At 46.4% G+C, this 14,427-nt stretch overlaps 1 protein-coding gene across 1 annotated transcript in view; it reads right to left on the bottom strand.

Annotated features, from left to right (window-relative positions):
• LOC139712916 (uncharacterized) overlaps window positions 1-7,551 on the bottom strand; it is a 183,747-nt gene extending 176,196 nt beyond the window's left edge. Inside the window, exon 1 of the mRNA XM_071624697.1 lies at window positions 7,522-7,551. The gene's annotated coding sequence lies outside the window, so the exon portion shown is untranslated. The remainder of the gene's footprint in view (window positions 1-7,521) is intronic.
• Window positions 7,552-14,427: the final 6,876 nt, after the last annotated feature.

The following is a 14,427-nucleotide window of genomic DNA, read 5'->3' as shown; positions in this document are numbered from 1 at the left end:
AAATGCCAACTCGGCGTGCCATCCCTCCACTTCCTCGGCCACGTTGTCGATCACCACGGCATCTCTCCTCTGCCAGACAAGATCGAGGCAATTCAAAACCTCCCAGCCCCTACTTCACTTCGCAAGCTGCGAGAATTTCTGGGTCTCGTCAACTTCTACCGGAGATTTCTCCCTCGATGCGCTGATTTAATGCAACCACTCACCGACAAGTTGAAAAATGCTAAAAGGAAAAATCAGCCCATCTCACTCAGCGACGACGAACTTTCCTCATTCAATGCAGTCAAAGCAGCGCTTTCACAAGCCACCATGCTTGTTCCCCCGAAGATGGATGCACCCCTCTGTCTCCTAACAGACGCGTCGGACGTCGGCGTCGGCGGTGTACTCCAGCAATGCATCGACGGTACATGGCAACCTCTCACGTTTTTTTCTAAACGACTACAGCCAGCTGAAACTCGCTACAGTGCGTTTGGATGAGAGCTGCTCGCCGTCTACCTGTGCATCAAACACTTCCGTCACATGCTCGAGGGAAGACAATTCATCGTGTACACCGACCACAAGCCTCTCACCCACTCTCTCCACAGCCGTCCGGACAGACACTCGCCACGAGAAATTCGTCAGCTCGACTTCATTTTCCAGTTCACGACCGACATCCGCCACATCTCAGGCAAACGGAACACAGCTGCTGACGCACTCTCTCGAGCTTTCATCAACAATGTAAGCACTACCCCCATCGACATCGACGTCATTGCCCTCGCCCAAGAGCACGACGAGGAACTCAAACAACTCACGACTGACAGTTCACTCAAACTTTCACCAGTGCCAATCCCCTCATCAGATCGCACGATATTATGTGATTTGTCAACTGGATTTCCTCGTCCATACATCCCAGCCCCTCATCGCCAGGCGATCTTTCTCTCCCTTCATCAACTCTCTCATCCAGGGGTAAGAGCAACGCAGAAACTGGTCACTTACAGATTTGTTTGGAACGGCATCAATCGTGATGTTCGTTCATGGGCCAAAACATGTCTACAGTGCCAACGCAGCAAAATTCATCGCCACAACAAAGCACCCCTCGGCACTTTCTCATCGCCCGATGCACGATTCGACCATGTTCACATCGACATCGTCGGCCCACTCCCTCCATCAAACGGTCACACATGTATACCTCCTCACATGTGTCGATCGATTCACACGATGGCCAGAAGCCTTCCCTATGAGCGACATCACAGCTGAAACAGTCACTCGAGTCTTCGTCACTCACTGGGTCACACGATTTGGCGCACCATCGACCATCACAACAGACAGAGGTCGTCACTTTGAATCCAATCTCTTCAACGCTCTCACTACGCAACTCGGATCCACTCGCATTCGCACAACGGCATACCATCCGACATCGAACGGCCTCGTCGAACGACTACATCGTCAACTCAAAGCCTCGCTCATGGCACACGACCACGCCAAATGGACCGAGACACTACCACTCGTTCTCCTCGGCATTCGGACCGCAGTGAAGACAGACATAGGCTGCTCAGCTGCAGAGCTTGTCTATGGGACAACACTAAGACTCCCAGGCCAGTGCATCACCAAGCATGAACAGACCATGACGGACATCGACCCTTCCGACTACGTCCAACGTCTACATTTAAGTTCATGCAGGACATGCACCCGCCATCAACACGCACTCAACACAAACCGACATTCATACACAACGACCTCAACACATCTTCACACGTTTTCATTCGCGATGACACCGTGAGAAAACCACTACAACACCCATACAGAGGTCCCTTTCCCGTCATTCGGCGTGCTGACAAGTTTTTCGTGATCGACTACCACGGCAAACACGACACCGTCAGCATCGACCGCTTAAAACCAGCATTCATAGAAACGGACATCATTCCCGAGCCATTGCCTCGCCGCACCACACGACCACCCGTGACTACAAACAGTCAACGTACGGCACAACCTGCCACGCCCCCTTCCAACCCACCTCGCACCCCCACCCCGCACTCCAACCAAACGACCACGGAAATCAAGAAAACGCGCTCCGGTCGTCACGTGCGATTTCCCACAAAATACGTCGACTACTGTGACAACGGTTGAAGAGACAATTTTGGATGAGAGCTGCTCGCCGTCTACCTGTGCATCAAACACTTCCGTCACATGCTCGAGGGAAGACAATTCATCGTGTACACCGACCACAAGCCTCTCACCCACTCTCTCCACAGCCGTCCCGACAGACACTCGCCACGAGAAATTCGTCAGCTCAACTTCATTTCCCAGTTCACGACCGACATCCGCCACATCTCAGGCAAACGGAACACAGCTGCTGACGCACTCTCTCGAGCTTTCATCAACAATGTAAGCACTACCCCCATCGACTTCGACGTCATTGCCCTCGCCCAAGAGCACGAGGAGGAACTCAAACAACTCACGACTGACAGTTCACTCAAACTTTCACCAGTGCCAATCCCCTCATCAGATCGCACGATATTATGTGATTTGTCAACTGGATTTCCTCGTCCATACATCCCAGCCCCTCATCGCCAGGCGATCTTTCTCTCCCTTCATCAACTCTCTCATCCAGGGGTAAGAGCAACGCAGAAACTGGTCACTGACAGATTTGTTTGGAACGGCATCAATCGTGATGTTCGTTCATGGGCCAAAACATGTCTACAGTGCCAACGCAGCAAAATTCATCGCCACAACAAAGCACCCCTCGGCACTTTCTCATCGCCCGATGCACGATTCGACCACGTTCACATCGACATCGTCGGCCCACTCCCTCCATCAAATGGTCACACATGTATACCTCCTCACATGTGTCGATCGATTCACACGATGGCCAGAAGCCTTCCCTATGAGCGACATCACAGCTGAAACAGTCGCTCGAGTCTTCGTCACTCACTGGGTCGCACGATTTGGCGCACCATCGACCATCACAACAGACAGAGGTCGTCAATTTGAATCCAATCTCTTCAACGCTCTCACTACGCAACTCGGATCCACTCGCATTCGCACAACGGCATACCATCCGACATCGAACGGCCTCGTCGAACGACTACATCGTCAACTCAAAGCCTCGCTCATGGCACACGACCACGCCAAATGGACCGAGACACTACCACTCGTTCTCCTCGGCATTCGGACCGCAGTGAAGACAGACATAGGCTGCTCAGCTGCAGAGCTTGTCTATGGGACAACACTAAGACTCCCAGGCCAGTGCATCACCAAGCATGAACAGACCATGACGGACATCGACCCTTCCGACTACGTCCAACGTCTACATTTAAGTTCATGCAGGACATGCACCCGCCATCAACACGCACTCAACACAAACCGACATTCATACACAACGACCTCAACACATCTTCACACGTTTTCATTCGCGATGACACCGTGAGAAAACCACTACAACACCCATACAGAGGTCCCTTTCCCGTCATTCGGCGTGCTGACAAGTTTTTCGTGATCGACTACCACGGCAAACACGACACCGTCAGCATCGACCGCTTAAAACCAGCATTCATAGAAACGGACATCATTCCCGAGCCATTGCCTCGCCGCACCACACGACCACCCGTGACTACAAACAGTCAACGCACGGCACAACCTGCCACGCCCCCTTCCAACCCACCTCGCACCCCCACCCCGCACTCCAACCAAACGACCACGGAAATCAAGAAAACGCGCTCCGGTCGTCACGTGCGATTTCCCACAAAATACGTCGACTACTGTGACAACGGTTGAAGAGACAATTTTGGATGAGAGCTGCTCGCCGTCTACCTGTGCATCAAACACTTCCGTCACATGCTCGAGGGAAGACAATTCATCGTGTACACCGACCACAAGCCTCTCACCCACTCTCTCCACAGCCGTCCCGACAGACACTCGCCACGAGAAATTCGTCAGCTCAACTTCATTTCCCAGTTCACGACCGACATCCGCCACATCTCAGGCAAACGGAACACAGCTGCTGACGCACTCTCTCGAGCTTTCATCAACAATGTAAGCACTACCCCCATCGACTTCGACGTCATTGCCCTCGCCCAAGAGCACGAGGAGGAACTCAAACAACTCACGACTGACAGTTCACTCAAACTTTCACCAGTGCCAATCCCCTCATCAGATCGCACGATATTATGTGATTTGTCAACTGGATTTCCTCGTCCATACATCCCAGCCCCTCATCGCCAGGCGATCTTTCTCTCCCTTCATCAACTCTCTCATCCAGGGGTAAGAGCAACGCAGAAACTGGTCACTGACAGATTTGTTTGGAACGGCATCAATCGTGATGTTCGTTCATGGGCCAAAACATGTCTACAGTGCCAACGCAGCAAAATTCATCGCCACAACAAAGCACCCCTCGGCACTTTCTCATCGCCCGATGCACGATTCGACCACGTTCACATCGACATCGTCGGCCCACTCCCTCCATCAAATGGTCACACATGTATACCTCCTCACATGTGTCGATCGATTCACACGATGGCCAGAAGCCTTCCCTATGAGCGACATCACAGCTGAAACAGTCGCTCGAGTCTTCGTCACTCACTGGGTCGCACGATTTGGCGCACCATCGACCATCACAACAGACAGAGGTCGTCAATTTGAATCCAATCTCTTCAACGCTCTCACTACGCAACTCGGATCCACTCGCATTCGCACAACGGCATACCATCCGACATCGAACGGCCTCGTCGAACGACTACATCGTCAACTCAAAGCCTCGCTCATGGCACACGACCACGCCAAATGGACCGAGACACTACCACTCGTTCTCCTCGGCATTCGGACCGCAGTGAAGACAGACATAGGCTGCTCAGCTGCAGAGCTTGTCTATGGGACAACACTAAGACTCCCAGGCCAGTGCATCACCAAGCATGAACAGACCACGACGGACATCGACCCTTCCGACTACGTCCAACGTCTACATTTAAGTTCATGCAGGACATGCACCCGCCATCAACACGCACTCAACACAAACCGACATTCATACACAACGACCTCAACACATCTTCACACGTTTTCATTCGCGATGACACCGTGAGAAAACCACTACAACACCCATACAGAGGTCCCTTTCCCGTCATTCGGCGTGCTGACAAGTTTTTCGTGATCGACTACCACGGCAAACACGACACCGTCAGCATCGACCGCTTGAAACCAGCATTCATTGAAACGGACATCATTCCCGAGCCATTGCCTCGCCGCACCACACGACCACCCGTGACTACAAACAGTCAACGCACGGCACAACCTGCCACGCCCCCTTCCAACCCACCTCGCACCCCCACCCCGCACTCCAACCAAACGACCACGGAAATCAAGAAAACGCGCTCCGGTCGTCACGTGCGATTTCCCACAAAATACGTCGACTACTGTGACAACGGTCGAAGAGACAATTTTGTTTCTTACGGATCCAGCTTGTTGTTTTCTAAGTCATTGTACATATTATTATGTTACTCTCGCTCACCTGCGAACACTCTACTCTATTTTTTACACTCATCGATTGCTCCTACATCTCATTTTGCAGCAATCTAGGGGGGAGCTACTTGTAGCAGCACAATGAGTCACACTTTCATTTTCTAACATTACTGAGAATTGTTTTCGTCCACTCGCTGACCATATCCGCTAGTGGTCGCTCTACGATGTAGTACAGCCACATTTTACGACTGCTCTGGCCCACTGTCTCGCGAGCACTAATATATTATCATCCGTCACATTCCTCGCGAACAACGTAACTTCACCTCCGGTCACTCCTACGGTCACCATGACAACGTGAGATGGACATCATTTCTAACCAATCTCCTTCTTTCTTCGCTCCACTTCTCGAAGAAGTTTCGCACGCGTGTTACAAATCTCCATTCACAAAAAAATCAACTTTTCACGCACACTACACTTCTTGACCAGCTTTCGACGTGAAAGCACGGAAACGTCAAGTTGTCAACTCGCCAAACTTTATCATCAAACATCGGACTCGCGAACTTCTCTCTCCCTCTCTCAATCTGTCTATCTCTTTTTTCCCTTTCTAACTTCGCCGTCTTCTGGAGCATTCTACATTGTGCTACTTCGCCTTATTTACTGGAATTATACTTTGTGTCGTGTTATGTTTTTGTGTATATACCAAACGGGAAAGTGTAATAACTGAACTCTCAATTGGAGGACCATTTCCTGCAACAGCATCGACTCCAGGCGCAGCTCGGCAGCACGGGAGATATTGTGTGTTATAAAATCAACGAATGGTGAGTAGAAGGATACATTCTCTACGCTCTATTAACATCCTACTACGAAATCCCTTCACATTACTCACGCTAAATGCATGCTTGTATTACAGAAGAATTGTTCACCACACCGGGTCCATAGAGAGCCCTTGCGATAAGTCCGTGGAACAAAAAAATGACAATTTCTGCTGCAATTCCCGACCGTCCGGGTGCCGTTTGTCGTTGCAGAATTCAAAATGGCGCCTTCGTGCTCCAAAGCGAGCGCGGCGTATGCAGTGAGAACGTACTGTATTACAGAACCTATATCGTATTGCGTAGGGCTTACTGCCTAACGTCATCTGCTGCGGAGAGATCTTATGCGTGCTTGATTGTAGCAGCACGGTTGATAGCATACAGCTCTATGGGGCATTCACATCACGTATACGTATGTGTATTCAAATTGGCCTGGCTTGAAAAACAATGTACCGTTTGGACATGATGGATATTATCAATTTCGGTAAATTTCATAACGTAAATTTGAGTACTGATAGCATAGATATAGTCTTATTATTGAAGATTGTATTAGATGAGTTTGAGGTGACAAAAATGATCTTAAGTATCAAAATTGAAAGCGATCGGAATCCGATTATAGAGCTTTCTTCATGGTTGGTGGTCCCGCCTGTACAGCCCTGTCGCGACGTACCTACGTACAGCGACTGGGCTGTGTATAGTTGGGATAGTTACGTTTGGACATGCTGGATATAATCATCAATTTCGGTAAGTTTCATAACGTAAATTTGATTACTGATAGCATAGGTATAGAGTCTTATTATTATTGAAGATTGTATTAGATGAGTTTGAGGTGACAAAAATTATCTTAAGTATCAAAATTCAAAGCGATCAGATTCCGATTGCAGAGCTCTCTTCATGGTTAGTGGTCCCGCCTGTACAGCCCTGTCGCGATGTACCTATGTGTACAGCGACTGGGCTGTGTATAGTTACGGTACAAGGAGCACCCCAAGGTTAGAGACTCAGATGCAAGTAGACATGGTCTAGGTTCTACTTCCAGATCAGTACTAAGTTCTAGACCCTATTTTAGGTTACTGAATAAATACAATTGGGTGAGTTTGTGCATGTTTGGAGATTATTTGACAAACAGGTGCCATATCGGTTTACAGGCCCTATAGAGCCTAGCTATATAGGGGTTCCAGATCTATAATAAACCGTTACCGGAACACCGGTACCGGTACAGTAACTTCTACGAAAAGTCAATGTCCAACACCAAAGCCAACGATCGGGACTACGCGGTATTGCCTACCTGTACGACCCTCTTTGCTGTTTAAAAAAACAAACAGATTCCCTTCCGACTTTCCGTGTGGCAGCCACCAATCATCCTTGGTTCTGCCCGCACAAGAAGACACTTCTCTTGCTCACGGGTGAAGACAAGTACAGAAACCCACCATTCATCAAACGTGCTATCTTCTGCAACTATATTACCAGACGCCATAGCGCTACCATCGGTCCATACACAATACACAGAAGTCTTTGACAACAAGTCTACCAAGCTAAAGCCAGCGCCCAAATAGACCGGGGGCCCAGAGCAATTATTCAGCTGAAAAGGGTCACACTTTATAAGGATGTGGCCAAGGGTCAATAAAATGAATTGCTGGCAAGTCACATCCTGTACCGTAAGCCCAGGGGCCACAAAAAGGGACCCCGAAAAATGGATTTATTCAGCCGAAGGGGATCACGGACAAAAGTTGGTGGATATTGTTCCTTTGGGTGTACTTATCATGAAAACAGCAATGCCATCAGCAGCTATTTTATCCTGTACGGGGCCCCAGACAGTAGCCCCAAAGGGCCCCACCCCCATAGGCCCTACGTACAAACACACACAAACATTGATTTTATTCAGTTGAAAAGAGTCACGGCTAGTTTCTTTGGCAATGGAAGGAGTACCAATCAGAGATATCCAAAACACCAAAGCCAGATATCTTATCCTGTACGGGGCCCCACGACAGTGGCCCCAAAGTGCCCCCCCCCCCCCCTACGTACACTTTCTCACACAATAGTTTCATTCAGCTGAAAAGGGTCACGGCTAATTTCTTTTACAATGGAAGTATAGTACCCATCAGATAAATCAAAAATACCAAAGCCAGTTATTTTATCCTGCACGGGGCCCCATGTACAGACAGTAGCCCCAAATTGCCCCCTTACCGCCTCCCCCCTCCATCCCCCCCCCCCCCCCAACACACATTGATTTTATTCAGCTGAAAAGGGTCGCGGCTACTTTCTTTTGCAATCGGAAGTAGTAGGCCTACTCATCAGCGATATCCAAAGCACTTTAAAGCCAGTTATTTTATCCTGTACGGGGCCCCACACAGTAGCCCCAAAGTGCCCCCTACACACACACGCACATACACACATATTGGTTTCATTCAGCCGAAAAGGGTCACGGCTAATTTCTTTTGCAATGGAAGTAGTACCCATCGGATATCCAAAATACCATTTCGAAGTCAGATATTTCATCCTGCACGGGGCCCCAGACAGTAGCTCCAATGTGTTTTGCTTTATTCTCTTTATTGTTTGCATCTCTTCTTCTTCTTTATATCAATGCGCTCCTTCGTCTTCATTTTCGCGACAACGACAACGTCCTCCTCCTCATCACCAGTTTTGCTGTTCTGGCAAACATTTTCCAGCGTATCGGCTACGTTCGATTTTAGAGCGGCGAGAGCGGAAGACATGCGTAATTGAATTTGGGAAAGCGTAGGAACAGCGTAGCTATAAAGCGGCCAACAGCGTTATCGAAGCAGGAATGAAGCGTCGTAGGAACAGCCTTGATTTTATACGAGAGTAGAGAACTTAGTGAGAGCATCGTTAAAGCGGGAAGGTCGTGCTTTGATCAAGAAAGCGGCGCAGCAGCGGGACCATGTCGTCGGTGTCTAGTTTAGACTCCTTCCCGTTCTTGTGCCGCTGTTACTATACGGTCAGAAAAACCTGGAATTGCTCATCCCACGGTATTTACACTGTCACTGCATTCTCTCCGTTTGAGCTACAATTCAAAATAGGTCAATCTTGATGGGGAGATGAGGAAGAAATTTTGGTCCAGTTCAAAATTTCTTCCCGATCTGTAAAATTGCCAGATCCAACCCCATCATCCAAACGCTGCTGCTACGATGCTCCCGGTCCCCGCTTTACACTTTTGCCGCTCTCTCCCGATCTGACAGATTGAATAGATCGGGATGCAGATCTTGATAGTGGAATTACATGTGGGGACACTTTAGGAACACTCCGTGGGGCCCCATACAGCAACATAACTGGTTTCGGTGTTTTTGATACGTCGTTGAGTACTACTTCCATTGCAAAAGAAATTATAGCAGTGATTCTTTTCACTTAGAATGAAATAATACGGGAGCACTTTCCAGCTACTGGCTGGGGGCCCCTTAAAGAATAAAAATAACTGGATGAGTTTGTGTTTTACGTATCTCAGCTGTTAATTCCATTGCCAAGGAAAATAGGCATACATGACTCTTTTCACCTAAAAACACTTAATTCATATGTGGCGGGAATACCTTGGGGTTATACCTGTCAAAGGCCCTGCATCCGGGCCAACACTATTCGCGATGCTTTGACAGTGAAAACGCCGTCTTTACGCCGTGATTAGTCGTCCTGTGGTTGTGCTTCCGTCGTGAAAAAGTCGTGGTTTTATTGTGATATCGCTGTGAAATCGATGAGGTAGACAATGAGGTAGCTCCTTTGTCATGTTAATAGATCTTTGCTCGCCCTCTTTAGAAAATGTAACAATCGGAACAAAAGCACAGTTCTGGCGAGGGCGTCTTGATCCGACTCTCGAAAGCTTTTGTTATAGCGCAGCAAGCTGTCCGCAAATTTGTATAGTCGCGTGGATTAGATTACTACCATGGCTTACCGTTAGATTACTTAACATTGTTTGAATTCCCTCAGTTCATTGCGCTTTGCCGCCCGGGCACACGATAATCGCTTCGACTGCGAAGTGCACATAGTGAGGACGGAAAAAAAAGACATAAACTTTAGCGAAAGTGCATGATCAGACTCTAGGTATATTCTGAAAACATGCATCTAATCGATCGCTTATTTTCCGTCGCAAATTACATGTTAAAATGTGCAACAAAATCATTTGTATTTTACGTAAAAACGTTTTATAAGACCTCCGTGAACGCAATGTCAACGCAAAGCGTGAACTCAGTTAACTCGGAGAAACAGTAAACACCCTGCCTCACTCAAAACATCTGTATACTCTCCCTTAATCTGCATTGATTTCCACTCCAAATTTTACTTCGATGGAGTTTGTAATCCGTTCCTGTCGCCGTAACGAAAATGTCTAGAACATCAATGGTACTGAAAATGACTTTCCGAATATTCCGATGTATCAAGGCAGGGCTTGACCCTAACGGTGGCCCGGTGGTCCAAAATTTCAGAAATGAAGATTTTGATGGCCCGATCGGGCCACCAAAAAAGGTCGGATGTTTGCCTTTACTTTTGGAAATGAACAGCGGTAACAATCGGCTCTGTAAGATGCTAAAATAAATGTCAGATGTTTGCTTTTAATTTTGGCAATGAATAACGGTAATAATATATTCGACTCCGTATGATACAATAATGAATGTCGGATCTTTGCTCATACATTGTACTTTTGGAAATGAATAACGGTAAGATTCAGCTCCGTACGGTGCTGAAATTAACGTCAGATACTAGTATTTGATTTTGCGTTCGGAAATGAATAAGGATAACATTCGGCTCCGGAAGATGCTGAAATAAAATAATGTCGAATATTTGCTTTGACTTTCGGAAATGAATAATAATAATTTTCAACTCCGTAGATGACAAAATAAATGCCGGATATTTGCTTTTACGTTCGAAAGTAAAATAATAACAACATTCAGCTCCGGAAGATGCTGAAATAAATGTTAGATGTTTGCTTTCAATTTTGGCAAGGAATAACGGTAATATTCGACTCCGTATGATACAAAAATGAATGTCGGATCTTTGCTCATACTTTTGAAAATGAATAACGGTAAGATTCAGCTCCGTATATGGTGCTGAAATTAATGTCAGATACTAGTATTTGATTTTGCGTTCGGAAATGAATAAGGATAACATTCGGCTCCGGAAGATGCTGAAAAAAATAATGTCGAATGTTTGCTTTGACTTTCGGTAAGGGATAATGATTCCTTATTTTCAACTCCGTACGATGATAAAATAAATGCCGGATATAATATTTGCCTTTTTTATATTATACGTTCGAAAGTAAATAACAATAACATTCAGCTCCGAATGATGCTAAAGTAAATGTCGAATGATTACTTTCACGTTCGGAGATGAAAAACAATGATATTCAACTCCGTACGATGATTAAAATGTCGGATGCTTGCTTTTACTTTCGAAAGTATAGATAGCAATAACATTCGGCTCCGGAAGATGTTAAAATAAAATAATGTCATGATGATTGCTTATACGTTGGAAAGTGAATAGCAGTAATATTCTGCTCCGTACGAAGCTAAGATAACTTTCGGATGTTTGCTTTTAAATTTCGAAATGAATAACAGTAACATTTAGATGCATTCGATGGTAAAATTAACGTTTCATGTTTAATTGCTTTGACGTTCGGAATGAATAACAATAGTATTCAACTCCGTACGATGATAAAATTTATGCCGGATGTTTGCTTTTCCGTTCGAAAGTAAATAGCAATAACATTCAGCTCCGGAAGATGATGAAATAAATGTCGAATGATCCCTTTGACCAACGGCGTAGCCAGGATTTCATCTTAGGGGGGGGCGGTTAGTCTGCGAGGGAGCGAAGCGACCGAGCCCGAGCGAGCGGAGCGAGCGAGGGGGGGGGGGGAGGGTGTGGGAGGGGGGTGTCTTCCCTCCCACGGTAAGAACTTTTTGCATTTTGATGTTGTAAATGGTGCAATTTGATGCATGTTTCTGCGCGTTATATAGACGTGAAACAGTCCCACTTGTTTAAGGCAGCAGTTTATTTTGATGTAGATTATTATTGAACAATAAATGTGCCTATAAAATGCTATAAGTTAAATACACTTCTTGTATTAACTCTTTTCACTGAATATCATGAACGCGACTGAACCCGAGAGGGCGGAGCGAGTGAAGGGGGAGGGGAGGGTGTGGGAGGGGGGTGTCCCCCTCCCATGGTGAGAACTTTTTGTATTTTGATGTTGCAAATGGTGCAATTTGATGCATGTTTTTGCGTGTTTTAACGAGTTGAAACAGTCCCACTTGTTTAAGGTTGCAGTATATTTTGATGTAGATTATCATTGAATAATTTGCCTATAATATGGTATAATTTAAATAACTTCTTGTATTACTTCTTTTCACTGAATATCATGAACGCGACTGAACCCGAGCGAGCGGAGCGAGCGAGGGGGGAGGGGAGGGTGTGGGAGGGGGTGTCCCCCTCCCACGGTAAGAACTTTTTGCATTTTGATATTGCAAATGGTGCAATTAGATGCATGTTTTTGCGCGTTTTATCGACGTGAAACAGTCCCACTTGTTTAGGGTTGCAGTATATTTTAGTGTAGATTATTATTTAACAATTTGCCTATAAAATGGTATACGTTAAATACACTTCTTGTATTAATTCTTTTCACTGAATATCATGAACGCGACTGAACCCGAGCGAGTGGAGCGAGTGAAAGGGGAGGGGAGGGTGTGGGAGGGGGGTGTCCCCCCTCCCACGGTGAGAACTTTTTGCATTTTGATGTTGCAAATGGTGCAATTTGATGCATGTTTTTGCGTGTTTTAACGAGTTGAAACAGTCCCACTTGTTCAAGGTTGCAGTATATTTTGATGTAGATTATCATTGAACAATTTGCCTATATAATGGTTTAATTTAGATACACTTTTTGTATCAATTCTTTTCACTGAATATCATGAACGCGACTGAACCCGAGCGAGCAGAGCCAGGGAGGGGGGAGGGGAGGGGGTGTCCCCCCTCCCACGGTGAGAACTTTTTGCATTTCGATGTTGCAAATGGTGCAATTTGATGCATGTTTTTGCGCGTTTTATCGACGTGAAACAGTCCCACTTGTTTAAGGTTGCAGTATATTTTGATGTAGATTATCATTGAACAACTTGCCTATAAAATGGTATACGTTAAATACACTTCTTGTATTAATTCTTTTCACTGAATATCATGAACGCGACTGAACCCGAGCGAGTGGAGCGAGTGAAGGGGGAGGGGAGGGTGTGGGAGGGGGGTGTCCCCCCTCCCACGTGAGAACTTTTTGCATTTTGATGTTGCAAATGGTGCATTTTGATGTTGCAAATGGTGCAATTTGATGCATGTTTTTGCGTGTTTTAACGTGATGAAACAGTCCCACTTGTTTAAGGTTGCAGTATAATTTAGTGTATATTATTATTGAACAATTTGCCTATAAAATAGTATCATTTAAATAATATTCTTGTATTAATTCTTACACTGAATATCATGAACACCGTCTGTTCAGCAGTCAAACAGAAAAAGCATGCACACGAGGGTGTAGATAGGGGCATATCCCCTCCCACACGAAGGTGACTTTGCGTTTTCAGACCTGAAATTCAGCGATCTGTTGCAAATTTTTGGTGCAATACTTTTTCATCGAAGTGATAAAATCACGGAATTTAGCTCTTATTCCGAATGTGCACCATCTGTGTGTATGTATAAAGTCTAGTGAGGTATATATAGAGGAAGGGGGATTCCTCCTCCCGCTCGCGGAGCTTTTGCGTTTTTAGAATTGAAATAAAGCGATCTGGGTGTAGCAACAGTCTATACTTCTATGCATGGTGGAAGGGGGAGGGGCGGGGGAGCAGGGAGAAGGCGTGGGCGAGTGTTATCCCCACCCTTCCCTTCCGATCGAGCTTTTGCCTTTTTAAGGTTGAAATTGAGATATCTCATCTACGCATTTTTGATGGAATCACCATTTGGGAAATCACACACACACACACACACACACACAAACTGATTGGGGGGGGGGGGGCTGAGGGAGGAAAGGGTCGATTAAAAGGCCCGTTCCCCTTATACATGAGGGAACCTTGAGTTTTCGGAATATAAGTGATAAGTCTTGTGCACTCAGAATTATTCATAATTTTTTGTAAATCTAAAAAGTGTACTAAGCTAGGGAAAGAGGCATAGAGGGGGAGGGTTTGGGAGGGGGTATCCCCCTCCCAAGCACGAGAGATTTTGC

The sequence above is a fragment of the Diadema antillarum genome, unplaced genomic scaffold (genome assembly GCF_040938485.1).
Source record: "Diadema antillarum isolate AM-2024a unplaced genomic scaffold, OU_Dant_1.0 seq00001875_RagTag, whole genome shotgun sequence".
Taxonomy (NCBI): Eukaryota; Metazoa; Echinodermata; class Echinoidea; order Diadematoida; family Diadematidae; genus Diadema; species Diadema antillarum.
Note: the sequence above shows the minus strand (reverse complement) of the source record. Positions and strands in the feature narration are given on the sequence as shown.